Source organism: Tachyglossus aculeatus, unplaced genomic scaffold, assembly GCF_015852505.1.
Source record: "Tachyglossus aculeatus isolate mTacAcu1 unplaced genomic scaffold, mTacAcu1.pri scaffold_238_arrow_ctg1, whole genome shotgun sequence".
Taxonomy (NCBI): domain Eukaryota; kingdom Metazoa; phylum Chordata; class Mammalia; order Monotremata; family Tachyglossidae; genus Tachyglossus; species Tachyglossus aculeatus.
The window spans coordinates 16406-39772 of record NW_024044953.1 but is presented as its reverse complement, the minus strand read 5'-3'; the positions used below and the strand labels follow the sequence as shown (position 1 = coordinate 39772).

The 23367-nt window shown below is 50.6% G+C and overlaps 1 pseudogene; it reads right to left on the bottom strand.

Moving 5' to 3' along the window:
* LOC119923744 overlaps positions 1-16070 on the bottom strand; it is a 29419-nt pseudogene extending 13349 nt beyond the window's left edge.
* Positions 16071-23367: the final 7297 nt, after the last annotated feature.

Sequence of the window (23367 nt, the reverse complement as noted above, 5' to 3'; positions counted from 1 at the left end):
TCCCCATTTTGGTGATGAGGGAACTGAGGCCCCGAGAAGTGAGGTGGCTCGCCCAAGGTCCCGCAGAAGACAAGTGGAGGAGCCGGGGTCAGAACCCAGGTCCTCTGACTCCCAGGCCCATTGTCTTTTGACTAATAACAAGATATTGTGTTAAGAAGGCTTTGGGACCAAAGAACTAACTAACCCTAATGCCGGAATTTCAAGATTTTGCATTAGGAAGGCTTTGGGACTTAAGGCCAAATAACACTAATAGCAAAATAGCAAAATTTTGTGATAGAAAGGCCTTTGGGCGTAAGCCTCGGATGCATTAGTGGACACGTTTCTTCGCTGTGTTAATCGATCGATCAATCCTATCTGAGTCCTTACTATGTGCAGGGCATAGTACTAAGTGCATGGGAGAGTAAAATATAACAACATAACAGACACGTTCCCTTCCCACAGTGCGCTGACAGTCTGGAGAAGGAGACGGACATTCATAGAAATAAATAAAATTAGAGCTATGTACATAAGCGCTGTGGCACTGGGGGTGGGGGTGGTGAATAAGGCGAACAAGTCGGGGTGCCCCAAAAGGGAGTGGGAGAGGAGGAAATGAGGGCTTAGTGAGGGAAGGCCTCTTGGATATGGAGATGTGCCATCAATAAGGCTGAGAGGGTGGGGAGAGTAATAGTCTTTCAGTTATCAAAAGGGAGGGGATTCCAGGCCCTCGTGTTCTCACGCTCCAGTACCTCATGAGGATGTATCTGTCTGGGGCTGTATGGGTTCTCCATTATTATTATTATTATTATTATTATTATCATTATCATTATTATTATTATTAATTATTATTATTATTATCTAATAATAATAATGGCATTTGTTAAGTGCTTCCTATGTGCCAGGCAGTGTACTAAGCGTTGGGGTGGATACAAGCAAATCGGGTTGGACACAGTCCCTGTCCCACATGGGTTTCACAGTCTTAATCCCCATTTTCTAGACAAAGGAAGTGAAGCAGTTTGGCTTAGTGAATAGAGCACGAGCCTGGGAGTCAGAAGGACCTGGATTCCAATCCTAACTTTGCCACTTGTCCGCTCCGTGAGCTTGGGTGGGTCAGTTTAATTCTCTGGGCCTTAGTTCCCTCATCTGGAAAATGGGGATGAAGACTGTGAGCCCCCATGTGGGACAGTGGTCTGTGTCCAACCTGACAGTGGTGCTTCTACCCCAGCACTTAGTATAGTGCCTGGTACATGATAAGCGCTTTAACAGATACCATTCAAAAAATGGAAGTGACTTGCCCAAGGTCCCCTAAGTGGCAACGTTGGCATTAGAATCCAGCTCTTTCCAACTCCCAGGCCCAGGCTGTATCTGCTAGGCTGTGCTGCCTCCTCCAACTCTCTCCAAGCCCTCCTTGAGCAAGAGTGAGCGGATCAGCTCCACCCGCTCTATTCCCCACAACCCCTCCCCCCAAAGGAAAACGCCCTCTTCCCTACCAGTGGAAGATGGAGAAGCAGGGGCCGGGGACACGCTGGAGCTGGGGAGTGCCAGTGACTTGAGGGCGCGTCCATTCCTGCAGGCAGAGCAGGGGTGGCACAATTCTGTTCGCCCTGAGACTCCCACGGACTTTTGATCTGGAGCAAGGAGCGGGGAAGAGAGCGCATCAAGGGCAGAAGCTTTTCCCCACACAGCAGTGGCTGCTGAGAGTCCCAGTTACTTGGAATGGTGGGATGGCCTGGGGGACAAGGGACCCCCGGAGCCATACGATCTGGTGCCCGGGAACATCTCTACCAATTCTGTTCTACTGTCCCCTCCCAGGTGCTTAGTACAGAGCTCTACATGCAGTCATCATGATGGTACTTGTTAAGCGCTTACAACAAAGATGATCCGGGCCGCAGCGTGAATTACAGACTGAAGTGGTGAGAGACAGGAGGATGGGAGATCAGAGAGGAGGCTGATGCAGTAATCCAGTCGGGATAAGATGAGAGATTGAACCAGCAAGGTAGCAGTTTGTATGGAGAGGGAAGGGCGGATCTTGGCGATGTTGCGGAGGTGAGACAGGCAGCTTTTGGTGACGGATTGGATGTGAGGGGTGAACGAAAGAGCAGAGTCGAGGATGACACCAACTTGCTCTGAGCCCAGGCACTGTACTAGGCACTGAGGTAGATCCAAAGCTGATCGCTTACTATGCCAGGCACTGTACTGAGCTCTGGGGTAGATCCAAGCTAATCATGTTGGACACGGTCCCTGTCCCCCATGGGGCTCACAGTCTTCATCCCCATTTTCCAGATGAGGGAAGTGAGGGCCAGAGAAGTGAAGTGACTTGCCCAATGTCAAATGGCAACAGACAAGTGGCAGTGCCAAGATTAGAACCCAGGTCCTTTTGACTCTCAGGCCCGTGGCGACTCCATTTGGAATGACACTCTCCGCATCTGGGCATTTCTAAACCAGCATTGTCCTGACAAGCCGGACTTTTTGATTCCCAAAACCCCAGCGGGGAGGAGGAAGGAGAGCGACTCATTTGCCATCCCCCTGTCTCTGGCTTCTCAAGTTTTGACTCATCGATTTGGATCACTCCCTTGGTGACCTCATTCGCTCCCACGGCTTCAACTATCATCTCTACGCTGATGACACCCAGATCTACATCTCTGCCCCTGCTCTCTCCCCCTCCCTCCAGGCTCGCATCTCCTCCTGCCTTCAGGACATCTCCATCTGGATGTCCGCCCGCCACCTAAAGCTCAACATGTCGAAGACTGAGCTCCTTGTCTTCCCTCCCAAACCTTGTCCTCTCCCTGACTTTCCCATCTCTGTTGACGGCACTACCATCCTTCCCGTCTCACAAGCCCGCAACCTTGGTGTCATCCTCGACTCCGCTCTCTCATTCACCCCTCACATCCAAGCCGTCACCAAAACCTGCCGGTCTCAGCTCCGCAACATTGCCAAGATCCGCCCCTTCCTCTCCATCCAAACCGCTACCCTGCTAATTCAAGCTCTCATCCTATCCCGTCTGGACTACTGCACTAGCCTTCTCTCTGATCTCCCATCCTCGTGTCTCTCTCCACTTCAATCCATACTTCATGCTGCTGCCCGGATTATCTTTGTCCAGAAACGCTCTGGACATATTACTCCCCTCCTCAAAAACCTCCAATGGCTACCGATCAATCTGCGCATCAAGCAGAAACTCCTCACCCTGGGCTTCAAGGCTGTCCATCACCTCGCCCCCTCCTACCTCACCTCCCTTCTCTCCTTCTACTGCCCAGCCCGCACCCTCCGCTCCTCCACCACTAATCTCCTCACTGTACCTCGCTCTCGCCTGTCCCGCCATCGACCCCCGGCCCACGTCATCCCCCGGGCCTGGAATGCCCTCCCTCTGCCCATCCGCCAAGCTAGCTCTCTTCCTCCCTTCAAGGCCCTGCTGAGAGCTCACCTCCTCCAGGAGGCCTTCCCAGACTGAGCCCCTTCTTTCCTCTCCCCCTCGTCCCCCTCTCCATCCCCCCGTCTTACCTCCTTCCCTTCCCCACAGCACCTGTATATATGTATATACGGTTGTACATATTTATTACTCTATTTGGTAGCAAGTTGAGATTCGGGCAAAACCGCGATTCAGAAATTTGAGATCCAGCTTACAGTCTAGAGGACTTTATTTGCGCCGCCCCACCCTCAGCCCCACTGCACTTTTAAAAATTGAATATTAGTAATTATTTATTTACATTGATTTACATCTCCCCCTCTAGACTGGAGGCGCCTTGGGCGGGGAACGTATCCGCTGATTCTGTCGTATGGTCCGCTCCCGAGTGCTTAGTGTGGTGCTCAGCACAGGGCAAGCGCTCAATGAATTCCATTGATGGATTGATTGATTATGTGTATATCTGTAATTTACTTTAATGTCTGTCTTCCCCTCTAGACTGTAAGCTCCCGTGTGGGCAGGGAATGTGTCTACTAACTCGTCCTCTCCCTAGAGTTTAGTACAATGTTCTGCACAGTAATCAATCAATCAATCGTATTTATTGAGCGCTTACTGTGTGCAGAGCACTGTACTAAGCGCTTGGGAAGTACACGTTGGCAACATATAGAGACAGTCCCTACCCAACAGTGGGCTCACAGTCTAGTAGGGGGAGAAGCGCTCAATCAATACAGTTGACTGACTCCCTCTCTAGACTGCAAGCTCATTGTGGGCAGGGAACATGTCTACTGATTCAGGTATAGTGTACTCTCCCGAGAGCTTAGGACAGTGCTCAGCACTCAGTAAGTTCTCAATAAATACCATTGACTGACAGACTGACTGTAAGGTGGTTATGGGCAGGGAACGTATTGACCAACTCTGTTGTAGTGTACTCTCCCAAGCCCTTAGCACAGTGTTGTGCACACTGGAAGCGTTCAATGAATACGATTAATGGATGGATCGGTTGATCGATCCTTGTTGGCTTCTGGAGGAATTGGCTGAGATTGAAACTGCCCTCTCAAAGGTCACCAATGACCTCCTGCTTGCCAAATCCAACGGCTCCTACTCTGTCCTAATCCTCCTCGACCTCTCAGCTGCCTTTGACACTGTGGACCACCCCCTTCTTCTCAACACGCTATCTGACCTTGGCTTCACAGACTCCGTCCTCTCCTGGTTCTCCTCTTACCTCTCCGGTCGTTCTTTCTCAGTCTCTTTTGCAGGCTCCTCCTCCCCCTCCCATTCTCTCACTGTGGGGGTTCCCCAAGGTTCAGTGCTTGGTCCCCTTCTGTTCTCGATCTACACGCACTCCCTTGGTGACCTCATTCGCTCCCACGGCTTCAACTATCATCTCTACGCTGATGACACCCAGATCTACATCTCTGCCCCTGCTCTCTCCCCCTCTCTCCAGGCTCGCATCTCCTCCTGCCTTCAGGACATCTCCATTTGGATGTCTGCCCGCCACCTAAAGCTCAACATGTCGAAGACTGAACTCCTTGTCTTCCCTCCCAAACCTTGCCCTCTCCCTGACTTTCCCATCTCTGTTGACGGCACTACCATCCTTCCCGTCTCACAAGCCCGCAACCTTGGTGTCATCCTCGACTCCGCTCTCTCATTCACCCCTCACATCCAAGCCGTGACCAAAACCTGCCGGTCTCAGCTCCACAACATTGCCAAGATCCGCCCTTTCCTCTCCATCCCAACCGCTACCCTGCTCATTCAAGCTCTCATCCTATCCCGTCTGGACTACTGCATCAGCCTTCTCTCTGATCTCCCATCCTTGTGTCTCTCTCCACTTCAATCCATACTTCATGCTGCTGCCCGGATTATCTTTGTCCAGAAACGCTCTGGGCATATCACTCCCCTCCTCAAAAATCTCCAGTGGCTACCAATCAATCTGCGCATCAGGCAGAAACTCCTCCCCCTGGGCTTCAAGGCTCTCCATCACCTCGCCCCCTCCTACCTCACCTCCCTTCTCTCCTTCTACAGCCCAGTCCGCACCCTCCGCTCCTCCACCACTGATCTCCTCACCGTACCTCGCTCTCGCCTGTCCCGCCATCGACCCCCGGCCCACGTCATCCCCCGGGCCTGGAATGCCCTCCCTCTGCCCATCCGCCAAGCTAGCTCTCTTCCTCCCTTCAAGGCCCTGCTGAGAGCTCACCTCCTCCAGGAGGCCTTCCCAGACTGAGCCCCTTCCTTCCTCTCCCCCTCGTCCCCCTCTCCATCCCCCCATCTTACCTCCCTCCCTTCCCCACAGCACCTGTATATATGTATATATGTTTGTACATATTTTTTTACTCTATTTATTTATTTATTTAATTTATTTGTACATATCTATTCTATTTTATTTTGTTAGTATGTTTGGTTTTGTTCTCTGTCTCCCCCTTTTAGACTGTGAGCCCACTGTTGGGTAGGGACTGTCTCTATATGTTGCCAATTTGTACTTCCCAAGCGCTTAGTACAGTGCTCTGCACATAGTAAGCGCTCAATAAATACGATTGATGATGATGATGATGATGATGATTGAGCCTTGCTGGCCTTTCCCGAGCCTCGGGCGCCACCTGCCAGTAGGTCCTGGTTCTACCCCGTGAATCTCCACCCGGCGCCCGAGGACAAGAACTGTTGCCAGTGGCTTGATCCGACCCAAGCCTAACACCCAAGCCAGGGGTCACCTGGCAAAAGGTTATTCTGTGCAGAATCCTCCTCTCCGAGGTCGTGGGGGAGGTGTTTAAATCGTACTGTCGAACAGTCAGTCAATGGAATGTATCGAGCACTTTCTATGTGCAGAGTACTGTACTAACCACTTGGGAAAGTACAATCCAACAGACTCAGCAGACACGTTCTCTGCCCATAATGAGCTCACAGTCTAGTGTACGAGCTTACAATCTAAAATCAGAGGTGGCGTTAATAGTAACTAACATTATCTGCTCAGCTAGTAATAATACTGATGGTATATGTTAAGCTCTTACTGTGTGCCAAGCACTGTTCAAAGCAGCTGCCCGGCCTAGTGGATGGAACACGGGCCTGGGAGTCAGAAGGACCTGGGTTCTAGTCCCAGCTCTGCCACTGGTCTGCTGCGGGACCTTGGGGAAGTCACTTACCTTCTCTGAGCCTCAGTTACCTCATCTGTAATTTGGACACTGTGAACCCCATGTGGGACATGTACCGTGACCAACCTGGTAGTTTGAATCTACCCCTGTGCCAGGTCCTTCCGACTCCCAGGCCTGTGCTCTGTCCACTAGACTACGCTGCTTCTCTTCCTACTAGGCCACGCTGCTACTGATGGAGAGATTTTCCTGGTGCTCAGGAGCCCAGCTAAAAAGAGCAGTACGCACGAGTGGGACTATAGAGATCTCATCTCATGTGACCTTGGGGCATTTTTTGCCCATAGAGAGGTGGGTTTTTCTCTCTCCTCCTTGTTGGCCAACCTATCTTCCCCAAGTCGCTGCCCAAATACAGTTACCCACTTTCCGATTGCTGCCTGCCAAGCTGACCTGTCTCCCAGCCGTCCGATGCCCTCCTCTCAAAAACCTCCATGTTGCTGTGACCCATGCAGCCCCTCACTCCATCATGGGCACCCCCGCCCTTCATCCTCACCCTGTCCCCTGCCCTCTCCTGCCTCCTCCTCATCTCATGTCATCCCCATTTGATAGGTGAGGAAACCGAGGCAGAGAAATGTAGTGACTTGGCCAAGGTCACACAGCAGGCAAGTGGATAGCTCACAGGCCTGGGAGTCAGAAGAACCTGTGTTCTGATCCCAGCTCGGCCACTTGTTGGCTGTTTTACCTTGGGCAAGTCACTTCACTACTCTGGGCCTCAGTTCCCTCATCTGTAAAATGGGGATTAAGATCGGGAGCCCCAAGTGGGACAGGGACCATGTCCAACTTGATTTGCCTGTATCCACCCAGTGCTCAGTGCGGTGCCTGGCCCATTGTAAGTGCTTAGCCAGTAGCACCATCATCATTATTATTGAGAAGCAGCGTGGCTCAGTGGAAAGAACCCGGGCTTTGGAGTCAGAGGTCATGGGTTCGAATCCTGGCTCCCCCAATTGCCAGCTGTGTGACTTTGGGCAAGTCACTTAACTTCTCTGTGCCTCGGTTCCCTCATCTGTACAATGGGGATGAAGACTGTGAGCCCCCCGTGGGACAATCTGATGACCGTGTCACCTCCCCAGCGCTTAGATCAGTGCATTGCACATAGTAAGCGCTTAATAAATGCTATCATTATTATTATTATTGTTATGGGGATCAAGACTGTGAGCCCCATGTGGGATGGAGACCATGTCCAACCTTCGAAGGTGAGAAGGAGATAATAATAGTAATGATGGCATTTATTTAGCACTTACTATGTGCTAACTGGGCAGGGGCGGAGCACTTCTGACCTCTCGATTTTCCTGGGAGACGGGGTCAGTGGAAATAGATGAGGTCCCCTTGGGGGAGGGCAGCAGGGCAGGCAGCGTCATCTGGAGGGTGCCAAGCCTTGGTGATAATACTAATGATGACTGTGGTATTTGTTCGGTGCTTACCATGTGCCAGGTACTGTACTAAGCACTGGGGTAGGTGCAAGCTAACTGGGGGTTGGACACAGTCCTTGTCCCACATGTGACTCACAGTCCCAATTCCCATTTTACAGATGAGGTCACTGAGGCCCAGATAAGTGAAATGACTTGCCCAAGGTCACCCAGCAGGCAAGTGGAACCCAGGTCCTTCTGATTCCCAGGCCTGGGCTCTAGCCCCTAGGCCATGCTGCTTCCCAGTGTGACCCGGTGGATAGAGCACGGGCCTGGGTTCTAATCCCACTTTCACCATTGCCTGCTGTTTGACCTTGTTTCCTCAACTGCTAAATAATAATAATAATAATAACCGCAATAATTGTGGCATTTGTGAAGTGCCTACTATGTGCCAGGCTCTGTACCTAAGCGCTGGAGCTGATGTCCCTGTATCTGCTTCAGGCAAATAGGGTTGGACACAGTCCGTGTCCCTCTCGTGGGGCTCACGATAAATAATGAATAATGATGGCATTTATTAAGCGCTTACTATGTGCAAAGCACTGCTCTAAGCGCTGGGGAGGTTACAAGGTGATCAGGTAGTCCCACGGGGGGCTCACAGTCTTAATCGCCATTTTACAGATGAGGGAACTGAGGCACAGAGAAGTTAAGTGACTTGCCCAAAGTCACACAGCTGACAATTGGCGGAGCCGGGATTTGAACCCATGACCTCTGACTCCAAGGCCCGGGCTCTTTCCACTGAGCCACGCTGCTTCTCAGGTCTCACGATCTTAATCCCTGTTTTACAGATGAGGGAACTGAGGCCAAGAGAAGTCAAGTAACTTGCCCGGGGTCATCCAGCAGGCTGGGTGACATCAAGCAAAAACTTCCCATTCTTGGCTTCAAGGCTCTCCATCACCTCGCCCCCTCTTACCCTCCTTCTACAGCCCTGCCCGCACCCTCCACTCTTCTGCCACTAACCTCCTCACTGTGCCTTGTTCTCGCCTGTCCCGCCATCGACCCTTGGCCCACGTCCTTCCCCTGGCCTGGAATGCCCACCCTCCACACATCCGCCAAACTAGCTCTCTTCCTCCCTTCAAAGCCCTTCTGAGAGCTCACCTCTTCCGGGAGGCCTTCCCAGACTGAGCCCCCTTTTTCCTCTTCTCCTCCCCTCCCTCTGCCCTACCGCCTTCCCCTCCCCACAGCATTTCTATATATTTGTACATATTTAATACTCTATTTATTTTACTTGTACATATTTGCTACTCTAATTCATGATCTGCATGTAGCTGTAATTCTATTTATTCTGACGGTTTTGACACCTGTCTACATGTTTTGTTCTGTTCCCTTTCTCCCCCTTCTAGACCGTGAGCCCGTTGTTGGGTAGGGACAGTCTCTATATGTTGCTGACTTGTACTTCCCAAGTGCTTAGCACAGGGCTCTGCACACAGTAAGCGCTGAATAAATATGATTGAATGAATGACTGAAAGTGGCGGAGCTAGGATTAGAATCCAGACCTTCTGAGTCCCAGGCCCGTGCTCTATTCCCTAGTCCATGCTGCTAAATGGGGATTCAATACTTGTTCTCCCTCCTACTGGACTGTGAGCCCCGTGTGGGACTGAGACTGTAGCTGGACTGATTAACTTGTAGCTCCCCCAGGGCTTAGAACAGTGCTTGATACATTTCCCCCTTCTAGACTGTGAGCCCGTTGTTGGGTTGCGACCGTCTCTATATGTTGCCGACTTGTACTTCCCAAGCACTTAGTACAGTGCTCTGCACACAATAAGCGCTCAGTAAATATGGTTGAATGAACGAATGAATGGAAAGAGCGCGGGCTTGGGAGTCAGAGGTCATGGGTTCTCATCCTGGCTCCGCCACTTGTCAGCTGTGTGACTTTGGGCAAGTCACTTAACGTATCTGGGCCTGTTACCTCATCTGTAAAATGGGGATGAAGACTGTGAGCCCCATATGGGACAACCTGATTACCTTGTATCCCCCCACCCCCAGTGCTTAGAAAAGTGCTTGGCACATGGTACGCGCTAAACAAATACTATTCTTCTTCTTATTACTATGACCTCATATCTACCACAATGCTTAGAACAGTGCGTGGCACATAGTAAGTGCTTAACAAGCACCATAATTAAAGCCACATTCATTAATTAATAGGGAAGAAGAAAAGGTATTTAATCACCATTTTACAGAGGAAGAAACTAAGGCAATGAGAAGAGTTGTCCAAAGTCACACAGAGCAGGCCAGTGACTGGAATTAGAGGTCCAGCATGCTGGGGAAGCAGCATGACATAGCGGATAGAGCAACGGGCCTAGGAGTCGGAAGGTCATGGGTTTTTATCCCAGTTCTACCGCTTGTCTGCCGTGTGACCCTGGGCAAGTCACTTCACATTTCTGTGCCTCACCTCATCTGTAAAATGGGGATTGAGACTGGGAGCCCCACACGGGACGGTGACTGTGTCCAACTGGGTTTGCTTGAATCCATCCCAGCGGTTAGTTCTGTGCCTGGCACGTAGTAAGCGCTTAACACATTCCATCATCATCATCATCATCATTCATTCATTCATTCAATCGTATTTATTGAGCGCTTACTGTGTGCAGAGCACTGTACTAAGCGCTTGGGAACTACAAGTTAGCAACATATAGAGACGGTCCCTACCCAACAGCGGGCTCACAGTCTAGAAGGGGGAGACAGACAACAAAACAAAACATGTAAACCAAATAAAATAAATAGAATAAATATGTACAAGTAAAATAAATAAATAGAGTAATAAATATGTACAAACATATATGCATATATACAGGTGCTGTGGGGAGGGGAAGGAGATAAGGCGGGGGGGACGGGGAGGGGGAGTAGGGGGAAGAGGAAGGAGGGGGTTCAGTCTGGGAAGGCCTCCTGGAGGAGGTGAGCGCTCAGTAGGGCTTTGAAGGGAGGAAGAGAGCTAGCTTGGTGGATGTGCGGAGGGAGGGCATTCCAGGCCAGGGGGAGGATGTGGGCTGGGGGTCGACGGCGGGACGGGTGAGAACAAGGCTCGGTGACGAGATTAGCGGCAGAGGAGCGGAGGGTGCGGGCTGGGCTTGTACAGGACCTGCCAGTCTCTGGCCTTGGTGTGAGACAGTGTCATCCGTCTGAGGATCAGGGGCACGTTCTTGATGTTCCCCAGTAGGCCGTGGAGTGCCTGGGCCATCTCCAGTTTCCGGGGCTGCAGAAAGAACTGGATGCCATCCAGCTGGGCGTTCAGCTCACTCAGGTCCCGGGTCGGGCGCATCGGCCACAGCCTGAGTTGTTTTTCTCCCCACTTGCAGCGGCACCTGTTCAGGAGTCCAAACATACTGAGTCCCTCCTTCAGGCCTGGGGCCAGCTTGTATACCGATGAATGGGCCTCACTCTTGAGTATCTGCAGCACACAGTAGGTGTCCCGATCCACGCTCACTAGATTTGTCAGGACAAACTTCTTGAAGCCAAGGATGGGGACGACCCCACTGCTTTCTTCCAGCTCCACCCCTATTCTCTTCTGGTCCAGGAACTTTAGCAATCCCCCAAGAGCACGGACTGCCAGGGGACAGTCGAACGGCACGATGGATGCGAGGAAGAGAATCTTCTCTGTGGGGCTCATGGGCTCCGTGTTGAAGGAGAAGGAGCCAGAGAGCAGGCGCTGCTTTCTGATCTCCAGGCCGCAATCCACACTGGGAAACAGGACTACTTCAGGTCTTCCCATCACTTCGTTGTTGCCAGAACCTGGGGAAGCCAATCCTTCCAGGAACCGAGTCATGTTCTCATCCCGCTTCATGCTGGTCAGGATGGACCAAGGCCCGATCTCATCCATGACTTGCTGGAGGAGTCAGAGATTTTCATGGTCTGAGGCATCTGGCATAAAGTAGATGATGGGGTCACCCGTGTCGTAGTAGGTGATGCCCAGGTGTCCCACGTGCCGCACCACGCTCAGGTGTGTCTCTGCTCTCTCCTCCTCTTCCTCTTGCCCAAAATGCCCCTGCATGGATGGTGAGATCTGGGGGTCGGTGGGGATCATCCCAGCCACCTGCCCCCGAGGGCTTTTGGATGCCATGCCGAGGGAAGTTTTGTTGTCAGAGACCCTGCCCGCTCCATTTCTGTCATTTGGGTGAAGTGAGGGAGACTCTGAGGAGAAAAGAAGTCTAGAGGTGGCAGCAGTTTCTCTCTTTTTGATGATACGAGTTTTTAACTGGTATTTCTAATCACTGTATCAGGCACTGTCCTTCACGCTAGTGTAGATCAGGTTGGATACAAGTCCATGTGTTGAATCCCCATTTTACAGATGAGGGAACTGAGGCCCAGAGAGGGGAAATCACACAGCAGGTAAGTGCCAGAGCCAGAATTAGAGCCCATTCATTCATTCATTCATTCATTCATTCAATCGTATTTATTGAGCGCTTATTGTGTGCAGAGCACTGTACTAAGCGCTTGGGAAGTACAAGTTGGCAACATATAGAGACGGTCCCTACCCAACAGTGGACTCACAGTCTAGAAGGGGGAGACAGAGAACAAAACAAAACATATTAACAACATAAACTAAATAGAATAAATATGTACAAATAAGATAAATAAATAGAGTAATAAATACGTACAAACATACATATATATATATATATATATATATATATATATACAGGTGCTTCTGACTCCCAGGCCTGTGCTCTATTGTTCTAATGTCCTTTCCCAAACACTTACTAGAGGGCTCTGCTCAGAGTAAGCGCTCAATAAGTACCATCGATTAATGGTTGATCCCAACAGGGGTGGCCATGCCACCAGAGGGTGGCAAGTCACATAGGGTGGCGTGTGGCCATCTGTGTAGCCAGCACCTGGCATTCTGAGGAGCGGAGGGAGGGGTAGAAGCAGCATGGCCCTAGTGGACAGAGCCCGGGCCTGGGAGTCAGAAGGACCTGGGTTCTAATCCTACCTCCACCGCATGTCAGTTCTGTGACCGTTCATTTATTCATTCATTCATTCAATCGTATTTATTGAGGGCTTACTTTGTGTGCAAAGCACTGTACTAAGCACTTGGAAAGTACAATTTGTCAACAGAGACAATCCCAATCCCTACCCAACAATGGGTTCACAGTCAAGAAGGATGGAGACAACAAAACAAAACAAGTAGACAGGCATCATTAGCATCAATATAAATAAATAGAAGTATACATAGATACTCATCATGAATAAAATGAATTGGGCAAGTCACTTTGCTTCTCTGGGCCTCAGTTAGGGTGCTCAGCTAGGTCTAATTCCCATTGCTTAGTTCAGTGTTTAGCCCAAGGTAAGGACTTAAAGTTCCACAATCGTCATCTTGTATATAGGACTGAGTTCCATGTTTGTGCACATGTGGGAGCAACTAGTTGAAGAAGGAATTCCTTCTTTCTGGAAGGAAAGAATCTACATTTACATTTTGCTGTTTCTCCTATTGTTTAACAGCGGGCAGCAGGGGCAAGGTGCTTTTGGAATATCGTGAAAGCGGCAGAAACCGCTCCCTGGGGAAGTAACTGGGGTGACCAGTCAAGCAGGGTAAGACCAAACACGGGATCCGGAAGGGCCGGGATTCAAACATACCTTTTTTGAAAGCCCAGAGCTACTGGGGCCACCAGAGTGGGAAAGCATTGTGGGTAATCATCATCATCATCATCATCATCATCTTTGTGGTGTTTGTTAAGCGCATACTAGGATAACAATAATGCTGGTACTAGTTAAGCGCTCACAGTCTTCACCCCCATTTTACAGATGAGCTAATTGAGGCACAGAGAATTTACGTCACTCGCCCAAAGTCAGACAGCTGACAAGGGGCGGAGCCGGGATTAGAACCCACGACCTCTGACTCCCAAGCCCGTGTTCTTTCCACTAAGCCACGCTACTTCTCAGTACAGTGTGGCAGGCACTGTACTAAAAGCATTGGGATAGATAAAAGCAAATTGGGATGGACACAGTCCCTGTCCCACATGAGGCTCACTGTCTTAATACCCATTTTACTTGAGGTGACTGTGGCACGGAGAAGGTAGGTGACTTACCCAAAGTCAAGCGGCAGACAAGTACTGGAGCTGGGATAAAAACCCGGGTCCTGCTGACTCCCAGGCCCATGCTCTATCTAATAATAATAATTTTGATATTTGTGAAGTGCTTACATCATCATCAATCATATTTATTGAGCGCTTACTGTGTGCAGAGCACTGTACTAAGTGCTTGGGAAGTACAAGTTGGCAACATATAGAGACAGTCCCTACCCAACAGTGGGCTCACAGTCTAAAAGAGGGAGACAAAGAACAAAAACAAACATACTAACAAAATAAAATAAATAGAATAGATATGTACAAGTAAAAAAAATAAATAAATGAATAGAGTAACAAATATGTACAAACATATATACATATATACAGGTGCAGTGGGGAAGGGAAGGAGGTAAGATGGGGGGATGGAGAGGGGGACGAGGGGGAGAGGAAGGAAGGGGCTCAGTCTGGGAAGGCCTCCTGGAGGAGGTGAGCTCTCAGTAGGGCCTTGAAGGGAGGAAGAGAGCTAGCTTGGCGGATGGGCAGAGGGAGGGCATTCCAGGCCCGGGGGATGACGTGGGCCGGGGGTCGATGGCGGGACAGGCGAGAACGAGGTATGGTGAGATTAGCGGCAGAGGAGCGGAGGGTGCAGGGTGGGCTGTAGAAGGAGAGAAGGGAGGTGAGGTAGGAGGGGGCGAGGTGATGGAGAGCCTTGAAGCCCAGGGTGAGGAGTTTCTGCCTGATGCGCAGATTGATTGGTAGCCACTGGAGATTTTTGAGGAGGGGAGTAACATGTCCAGAGTGTTTCTGGACAAAGACAATCCGGGCAGCAGCATGAAGTATGGATTGAAGTGGGGAGAGACACGAGGATGGGAGATCAGAGAGAAGGCTGATGCAGTAGTCCAGACGGGATAGGATGAGAGCTTGAACGAGAAGGGTAGTGGTGTGGATGGAGAGGAAAGGGCAGATCTTGGCAATGTTGCGGAGCTGAGACCGGGAGGTTTTGGTGACGGCTTGGATGTGAGGGGTGAACGAGAGAGTGGAGTCGAGGATGACATCAAGTTTGCGGGCTTGTGAGATGGGAAGGATGGTAGTGCCGTCAACAGAGATGGGAAAATCAGGGAGAGGACAGGGTTTGGGAGGGAAGACAAGGAGTTCAGTCTTGGACATGTTGAGTTTTAGGTGGCAGGCAGACATTCAGATGTATAGTACTTGATACTACTATACTAAGTGCTTAGGTAGATACAAGATAATAATGATAATAATAACGATGATGGTATTTGTCAAGCGCTTACTATAAAGGCTGCAGGATGGGTTTGAGCCCAAGGGGTAAGTAAGCATGGGGAAGTCAGGGTCATGGTCCTCCCTGGCTTCTCCTGGTAATAAACCACCTGAGCTGCAGGCAGCAGGGAATCGGAGCAGCAAAAGGAACTTCTGCCACTACTCCCCCTTCCTGACCCACCCTCCCCCCCAAAAAAACCCACAACCGATAAAAGGGGGAAAGAACTGGTCCCTCTGGGGCCGCAGAAAACAAATATCTAAGACCTGCGCCGAGACACCTTATTGGGGCCGAGGCCAAAGCACCTAAGACTTTAGCAGGATGGTGTGCTGTGGGCGGCCGGACTCCTTGAAACTCCTCTGATGTGAGACTATCTTCCGGAAATTTGGGGAAGCCAGTAGGATTGGTAGCTCTCTTTGGTCATAATTGTGTGTGGGTGTGTGAGTGTGTCCACATCTACCCCCATTTTAATTAGACTAAGCATGGGATAAAGTGTGCCGCTGTTTACGGTGGTAATAATAATAATAATAATGATGGCATTTGTTAAGTGCTTACTATGTGGGGTGGGTACAAACAAATTGGGTTGGACCCAGGCACTGTCCCACGTGGGGCTCCCAGTCTCAATCCCCATTTTACAGATGAGGGAACTGAAGCACAGAGAAATGAAGTGACTTGCCCAGGGTCACACAGCAGACAAGTGGTGGAGTCGAGATTAGAACCCATGAACCTTCTGACTCCTAGGCCCGGGCCCTTTCCACTAAGCCATGCTGCTTTGGTGAGGGCCTCCTCCAGGTGTGCAGGTCGGGACCCGGCGGGCTCGGCGACGGCAGCGTTTCTCCGCAACGGCAGTGGTTCTCGGCGGTGTGGGGCCGTCGCCATGGCAGCGGCTTCCCTCTTCTGTGACGTCCCGCAGGCTCAGGCTGTTCTGGTCTTTAAATTCAGAATAATAATAATGATGATGATGATAATGATAATTGAGGTATTTGTTAAGCGCTTACTATGTGCCAGTCACTGTTCTAATCACTGGGGTAGAAACCTGGTAATCAGGTCAGACACAGTCCCTGTCCCCCATGGGGCTCACAGTCTTAATCCCCATTTTACAGATGAAGTAACTGAGACACAGGGAAGTGAAGTGACGTGGCGGAGCTGGAATGGAAACCCACGTCCTCTGACTTCCAGGTCCTTGCTCTTTCCACTCGTCCATGCTACAACTCCCCTTTAATCTTAAAATGGAGATTAAGATTGTGAGCCCCTTGTGGGATCTGGACTGTGTCCAACCTGATGAGCTTATTAGAGAAGCAGCAGTGGCTTAGTGGCAAGAGCCCGGGCTTTGGAGTCAGAGGTCATGGGTTCAAATCCCAGCTCCGCCAATTGTCAGCTGTGTGACTTTGGGCAAGCCACGTAACTTCTCTGTGCCTCAGTTACCTCATCTGTAAAATGGGGATGAAGATTGTGAGCCCCCCATGGGACAACCTGATCACCCATGTAACCTCCCCAGTGCTTAGAACAGTGCTTTGCACTTAACAAACACCATCATTATTATTATTATTATTATCTCTATCCCAGCACTTAGTTCAGTATCCGATACATAGTAACTGCTTGACAAATACAGAGGAGAAAAAAAAGATCATGCCACTGGAGGGTGATAGAGAGTCGCGGCCTCACCGAACCATGCCCTGCTATCTCCTTGGGGTGCTAGAGGAGGGCAGCCTCTCATTCATTCATTCATTCATTCATTCAATCATATTTATTGAGCGCTTCCCAGAGCACTGTACTAAGCGTTTGGGAAGTACAAGTTGGCAAAAGAAAGAGACGGTCCCTACCCAACAACGGGCTCACAGTCTAGACGGGGGAGACAGACAATAAAACAAAACATGTGGACAGGTGTCAAGTCATCCGAATAAATAGAAATAAGGCTAGATGCATGTCATTAACAAAATAAATAGAATAGTAAATATGTACAAGTAAAATAAATAGAGTAATAAATCTTTACAAACATATATACAGCTGCCGTGGAGAGGGGAAGGAGGTAGGGCGGGGGGAGATGGGCAGAAGGAGAGGAAAAAGGGGGCTCAGTCTGGGATGGCCTCCTGGAGGAGGTGAGCTCTCAGTAGGGCTTTGAAAGGAGGAAGAGAGCTAGCTTGGCGGAAGTGTGGAAGGAGGGCATCCTGGGCCAGGGGAAGGATGTGGACCGGGGGTCGATGGCGGGACAGGTGAGAACGAGGTACAGGGAGGGGGTTAGCGGCAGAGGAGTGGAGGGTACGGGCTGGGCTGTAGAAGGAGAGAAAGGAGGTGAGGTAGGAGGGGTCGAGGCGCTGGAGAGCCTTTAAGCCGAGAGTGAGGAGTTTTTGCCCGATGCGTAGGTTGACTGGTAGCCACTGGAGATTTTTGAGGAGGGGAGTGACATGCCCAGAGAGTTTCTGCACAAAGATGATCCGTGCAGCGGCGTGAAGTATAGACTGAAGTGGGGAGAGACAGGAGGATGGGAGATCAGAGAGGAGGCCGATGCTGTAATCCAGTCGGGATAGGATGAGAGATTGAACTGGCAAGGTAGCGGTTTGGATGGAGAGGAAAGGGCGGATCTTGGCGATGTTGCGGAGGTGAGACTGGCAGGTTTTGGTGACGGACAGGATGTGAGGGGTGAACGAGAGAGCGGAGTCGAGGATGACGCCAAGGTTGCGGGCTTGTGAGACGGGAAGGTCGGTAGTGCCGTCTACAATGATGGGAAAGTCAGGGAGAGGGCAGGGTTTGGGAGGGAAGATAAGGAGTTCAGTCTTGGACATATTGAGTTTTAGATGGAGGGCAGACATCCAGATGGAGATGTCCTGAAGGCAGGAGGAGACCCGAGCCTGAAGGGAGGGAGAGAGAGCAGGAGCAGAGATGTAGATTTGGGTGTCATCAGCGTAGAAAGGATAGTTGAAGCCATGAATTCACCAAGGGAGGGAGTGTAGAGAACAACCATGGGGTGGTAGAGAGAAGCAGCCTCCCAGAACAAGCCTCCCGCTGTACTATTCCATACTACACTGTCACCAGGCACAGCCTCTCTGAACAAGCCTGGTGTCAGCAGGGTTAATAGAGAAGCACGGCCTCCCAGAATAACGATTGGGTGCCACCAGGGGGCAGGCTGCTGCTCTCAGAACAGAGGCTGGTTCTGGTTCCAGGGGCCAGAGGAATCTTCTCCAAAGCAGCTGTTCAGTACTTCTCCTTGGCCTCTTACACTGTGGGCACATTCAACTCCCAGATTTACCCCATTACTGAGTGGAAGTATGTGTGTGTGTGTGTGTGCTCATTCGCTCCCACGGCTTCAACTATCATCTCTACGCTGATGACACCCAGATCTACATCTCTGCCCCTGCTCTCTCCCCCTCCCTCCAGGCTCGCATCTCCTCCTGCCTTCAGGACATCTCCATCTGGATGTCCGCCCGCCACCTAAAGCTCAACATGTCGAAGACTGAGCTCCTTGTCTTCCCTCCCAAACCTTGTCCTCTCCCTGACTTTCCCATCTCTGTTGACGGCACTACCATCCTTCCCGTCTCACAAGCCCGCAACCTTGGTGTCATCCTCGACTCCGCTCTCTCATTCACCCCTCACATCCAAGCCGTGACCAAAACCTGCCGGTCTCAGCTCCGCAACATTGCCAAGATCCGCCCTTTCCTCTCCATCCAAACCGCTACCCTGCTAATTCAAGTTCTCATCCTATCCCGTCTGGACTACTGCACTAGCCTTCTCTCTGATCTCCCATCCTCGTGTCTCTCTCCACTTCAGTCCATACTTCATGCTGCTGCCCGGATTATCTTTGTCCAGAAACGCTCTGGACATATTACTCCCCTCCTCAAAAACCTCCAATGGCTACCGATCAATCTGCGCATCAGGCAGAAACTCCTCACCCTGGGCTTCAAGGCTGTCCATTACCTCGCCCCCTCCTACCTCACCTCCCTTCTCTCCTTCTACTGCCCAGCCCGCACCCTCCGCTCCTCCACCACTAATCTCCTCACTGTACCTCGCTCTCGCCTGTCCCGCCATCGACCCCCGGCCCACGTCATCCCCCGGGCCTGGAATGCCCTCCCTCTGCCCATCCGCCAAGCTAGCTCTCTTCCTCCCTTCAAGGCCCTGCTGAGAGCTCACCTCCTCCAGGAGGCCTTCCCAGACTGAGCCCCTTCTTTCCTCTCCCCCTCGTCCCCCTCTCCATCCCCCCGTTTTACCTCCTTCCCTTCCCCACAGCACCTGTATATATGTATATATGGTTGTACATATTTATTACTCTATTTATTTATTTATTTATTGGTGTGTGTGTGTGTGTTTGTGAATAATAGTGGGGAGGAAGAGTGTTGAGGTGGTTGCCACTCATAGCAAGAACAGGGGCTGGGGCTCTGTGCAGGAAGCTGATTTGATTGGGACTGAGAAGCCCCAGGGCCCTTAATTCGACAGATAGGTCAAGCTTCCCTGTGACTATAGCAAAAACTCCTCACCATTCGCTTTAAACCACTTAACCACCTTGCTCCCTCCTACCTCACCTCACTTTTCTCCTACTGTAACCCAGTCCACACGCTTGGCTCCTCTGTTGCTCACCTTCTCACTGTACCTCAATCGCATCTATCTCACCACCGACCTATCCCTCACATCCTACCTCCGGCTTCCTTGAAACTCCTCTGACATGGGACTATCTTCAAAAACCTCGGGGAAGCCAGTCAGATTGGTAGCTATATTTTTGCCATAATTGTGAATGTGTGAGTGTCTGTAGGCATCTATCCCCCTTTCAGTTAGGCCAAGCGTGGGATACACTGTTCTGCTGCATATTGTGGTGGCTCGGTTTCACTTCTGAACTTGTTTCTGAGCACCTCAAACTGAAGGGGAGACGATTCCCTTTTGACAGGGTCCTACCTTGAGCACTTGAATTGAAAGGGGAGACAATCCCCAGAGAAGGGCTCATACATTAAGGGCCTGAAACTAAAGGGGGAGCCAATGAGACAAGCGTCATCAAAACCCGATCCCACGAACCTTCCCAGATGATGAGGAATCTGGCCAGAGTGAGGACATTTGGGCCGGGTTGGGTCCTACCTGGAAGTTCAGGCCAGATCACGGAAGACCAGGTGGTTAGACCCTTCCTCGGCTGGCCACACTGTGGTCGACTCACACGGATTCCCCAAATATTGGCAGACTGCTCTTCAAGCACTGTGAAATTTCCAGCGATCCCAAAAAAACCAGTGGAAAGAACACGGGCCGTGGAGTCAGAGGGCCTGGGTTCTCATTCCGGTTCCACCACTCGCTTGCTATGTGACCTTGGGTAATGGCTTGACTTCTCTGGACCTCAGTTTCTTAAATAGCAAAACGGGGATTCGATAACTGGTCTCCCTCTTACTTAGACCGTGAGACCCATGAGGGACAGGGATTGTGTCCGACCTAATTGACCTGTGCCAACCCAGTGCTTAGAATAATGTTTAACACATACTAAGTGATTAACAAATACCAGAAAAAAAGAGTATTCCAGGACTGTGGCCACTTCCCTTGCTCCTTGCTCCAGATTGAAAGCCCGTGAGAGTCTTAGGGAGACCAAAATTGTATCTCTCCTCCTCTGCCTGCAGTAATGGACATGCCCTCAAGCTACACTGGCAGTCCCTGGCTCCCTGGTGGCGGTGAGGGGAGAGGGCATTTTCCTGAGTGTGGAGGAGGTGGGGGGGAGCGGTGGGAATGAACTGGGTGCAGCTGATCCTCTCACTTCCATTCAAGGAGTGCTTGGAGAGAGTTGGAGGAGTCAGCATGGCCTAGCAGTTAGAGCCTGGGCCTGGGAGTCGGAAAGAGCTGGATTCTAATACCAACTCTTAGGGGAAATTGGGCAAGTCACTTCCCTTTTTTAAATGGTATCTGTTAAAGCACTTATGTGCCAGGCACTGTAATAATAATAATAAATAATAATAATAATAGTATTTGTTAAGAGCTTATGCTGGGGTAGATGCACTGTTGTCCGGTTGGACACAGTTCCTTGTCCCACCTGGGGCACTCAGTCTTCACCCCCATTTTCCAGATGAGGGAACTGAAGCCCAGAGAAGTGAAGTGACTCGCCCAAGTTCACACAGCAGACAAGTGGCAAAGTTGGGATTGGAACCCCCATCGCTGTTGACGGCACTACCATCCTTCGCGTCTCACAAACCCGCAACCTTGGTGTCATCCTCGACTCCGCTCTCTCGTTCACCCCTCACATCCCAGCCGTCACCAAAACCTGCCGGTCTCACCTCTGCAATGTTGCCAAGATCCGCCCTTTCTTCTCCATCCAAACTGCTACCCTGCTCGTTCAAGCTCTCATCCTATCCCGTCTGGATTACTGTATCAGCCTCCTCTCCGATCTCCCATCCTCCTGTCTCTTCCCACTTCAATCCATACTTCACGCCGCTGCCCAGATTGTCTTTGTCCAGAAACGATCTGGGCATGTTACTCCCCTCTTCAAAAATCTCCAGTGGCTACCAATCAACCTATGCATCAGGCAGAAACTCCTCATCCTCGGCTTCAAGGCTGTCCATCACCTCGCCCCCTCCTACCTCACCTCCCTTCTCTCCTTCTACAGCCCAGCCCGCACCTCCGCTCCTCTGCCGCTAATCTCCTCACCGTGCCTCGTTCTCGCCGGTCCCGCCGTCGACCCCCGGCCCACGCCATCCCCCTGGACTGGAATGCCCTCCCTCCGTACATCCGCCAAGCTAGCTCTCTTCCTCCCTTCAAGGACCTACTGAGAGCTCACCTCCTCCAGGAGGCCTTCCCAGACTGAGCCCCCTCCTTCCTCTCCCCCTCCTCCCCCTCTCCATCCCCCGCCTTACCTCCTTCCCCTCCCCACAGCACCTGTATATATGTTTGTACATATTTATTACTCTATTTATTTTACTTGTACATATTTACTCTACTTATTTTATTTTGTTAATATGTTTTGTTTTGTTCTCTGTCTCCCCCTTCTAGACTGTGAGCCCACTGTTGGGTAGGGACCGTCTCTATATGTTGCCAACTTGTTCTTCCCAACTGCTTAATACAGTGCTCTGCACACAGTAAGCACTCAATAAATACGATTGAATGAATGAATGAATGAATGAACCCAGGCCCTTCTGATGCCGAGGCTCATGCTAGTCTATCCACTAGGCCAACCTGCCTCAGTCCCCTTATCTAGTAATGTAATGTGCTTGACTCAGATCAAGCTTGGCTCCTCAATTTGAGTAAATCATGAAACCAAGATATTTGAGTCAATCAAATAGCCAAGTTACTTGAGTCAATCAAATGGCCAAGTTATTTGAGTCAATCAAATGATTGGGCTTGGCTTTGAGTAAATCAAGTCAGCAGGTAGCATGACTTAATCAAACTACTGGGCTTGACTGGCTTGAATCAATTAACCAAGCCTGGAGTCAATCGACCCATCAGCCACAGCTGGGGTGGTGAAGCCGGTCTAGGCAGAGGGAAAGGTCAGAGAGAAGGGTGAACCAAAGCATGACCTTGACCTCTGTGCTTCCACAGGTCACAGTTTTAATCCCCAGTTTACGGATGAGGTCCCCGAGACCCAGAGATTTGAAGTGAGTTGCCTAAGGTCATCCAGCAGACAAGCAGCGGAGCCCGATTTAGAACCCAGGTCCTTCAGACTCCCAGGCCCGCACTCTATCGACTAGCCACGTTGCTTCTCCTGCTAATCTTCCTTCCCCCTTTATAATCGGCATCGATCGTGCCTCTATCTGGGAATGTAGTTCTCTGAGGAACCCCAAAGCTGAAGCGTGTTATGGACTATTTGGAGGAACCAAAAGAGAATGATAGAAATGTTTAAAATAGCACTGTAAGGTTAAATGAAAGAAAGATTAGAAGCAAGATTAAAAACGGTTTTCCCTGCTTGGGGAACTTGAGAGGCCTTAATCACGGAACCCAAGGGTGTGAAGGAATAGCATATCTTCTTGATATCTTCTAGACTGTGAGCCCGTTGTTTGGGTAGGGATTGTCTCTATCTGTTGCTGAATTGTACTTCCCAAGCACTTAGTACAGTGTTCTGCACACAGTAAGTGCTCAGTAAATATGATGGAATGAATGGATATCATATGAGTGATGGTAAGCCGTTGTTCTAGACAACTGATAACCGTCTCCTTCGGTTTTGTCTGTCAGTTGCTCTGTCCGTTGCCTGCTATGTGACCTTGTGCAAGTCACTTCACTTCTTTGGGCC